This window comes from Stegastes partitus, unplaced genomic scaffold (genome assembly GCF_000690725.1).
Source record: "Stegastes partitus isolate 25-593 unplaced genomic scaffold, Stegastes_partitus-1.0.2 Scaffold1232, whole genome shotgun sequence".
Lineage (NCBI taxonomy): Eukaryota > Metazoa > Chordata > Actinopteri > Pomacentridae > Stegastes > Stegastes partitus.
Window position 1 is genome coordinate 71,109 of NW_007578963.1, and position 1,974 is coordinate 73,082.

The following is a 1,974-nucleotide window of genomic DNA, read 5'->3' on the forward strand; positions in this document are numbered from 1 at the left end:
GTGGATGTGCTCAGAGCTGCGTGTGCTGCTGAGCAGGATCATGAGGAGCAGATCTAATCTGTTATCAGCAGCTCACCTCCTTCAGTATTTATTCACAGATAATCTCTTTAATGATGTCTCACCTGCTCCGTGTCATGAGCAGGTGTCCTCAGCTGGCTCAGTATTAACACCTTTAATCCCACATCCTGTCTCTATCTGCTGCTGAGCTCAGGTAGCTCCGGTACCAGACCTACCGGAGCCGCCTCCTGCTGCTCCGTCCTGTACGTCTCAGAGGGAACGTTGTCAGATGTAACACGACGTAACGTAACCACAACGTTGTGTGTCTGTGGTTTTATGTTTCTGTAGATTTGACCCAACAGATAAAATAAGAAGCGTTTAAACTACATTTCCAAAGTCTCTGTTTTCACAGCTTCATTTCCACTCCCTGCTTCCTGACTTCACTCGTTCAGATTCATGTTTTCCGTTTTTACTTTCTGGTTTCACGTGTTGTTGTCGTTTTCAGCTGCTGCGGGCCTTTACCGACCCACTTGGTTCTGTTCAGCTGAAGAACTCTCGGCTCAGTGTTCATCGTCACTGCTTCAGTTGTTCTTTGCTGCTGTTTCCAGGAGTTTCCAGGAGTTTCCAGGAGCCTCCAGTCATTATTGTTTCTTGCTGTCAGTCACTGTTTAGTGAAGATGCCTAAAACGATGTTGGTCGTCCTGCTCCTGACGAATCGATCAGCTCACTGACTGCTTTCTGTTTACCTCCTGCTGAGCCCTCGTTCAGTAAAAGCTGCCTTACCTGTCTGAGCAGCGGGAGGAGGAGGCTCACCTGGCGCTCACCTGTCCTGCCTCCACCTGCCTCAGGATGCTGTGATTAATGGTGAGGCTGGTGTCGGTCGTGGCCTGGTGGGGACGGCCGGCGCTCAGAGGCTGCCTGGCGCTGCAGCGACGACGAGGACGGAGTAATGACAAAATGAGCACCTTCAGTAGACTCTGGCAATGAAAGACGCTGCCCTCCTCACCCCAGTCTTTTGTTCGGAATTTTATTAGCACTAGCCGCGCTAAAATAACCTGTTAACACGTATCATAGTGCAGCAATAATAACCTCCTCAATCATATTTTAAAAGTCACGTCAAGGCGGCCGGCGTAATTCATCTCTATGCAAATAGCTGGGTGTCAGCCCATTAGCGTGCTGCTACAGGGTTTTATTAAAATGCATCCGGGCCCTTCTCCTCCGCTCAGCACTAATAAAACACGAGCCCTGCTGCACAAGAGTTATTGCAACTATTAGGCTAACATATGGACAGCATGCACTGTGAAAATAAAAACCAACAGATAAAGTGGCGGGTCAGGCGGCGGAGCAAACACTCAGGAGATGGAGGCCCAGCCGCAGAACCAGCGCCGGGCCTGACGCTGGTTTGGGGCCGAGCCGCCGTAAAGCCTGCAGACGACGGAGAGGTAATAAAGCGCAGCGGGCTCTAATGGAATTAAAAGAAGGATGAGCTGACGGGTCTGTGTACTGGTTAAGACTGACAGGAGGAGGTACTGCAGGACTGCTCACTGGGTCGGATGTACTTTAACCCCACAGACGGGCTTCAACCCACTGGGCTTCATGGTTCAACACAAAGTCCTGCAGCTCTGTGGAACCAGAACCAAGAAGGAGGAGACCATGCAAAATGAAATCATACAAAAGTTTTAACTTCTTCGATCATTTATTTTACCAGAACTTCCAAACTGACTTGAAACTTTTGCAAAGTCACTAAACATGACTCAGTTCCTCACAATGTGTCCCAAATGAATGAAACGTGTTACAAATGACTCAGGACTCATCCAAAGTAATAAAAGAAGCTGGAGGAGGCTCACAAAGTGTTTAAACGACTCAAACGCTGTCCAAGATGACCTCAGAACGACTCGAAACACGTCTGAAATGATCAAAATGTGTTGAATGCAATCAGTCACTCAGCATGAAACAAAATGACTTGAACGCGTCCAA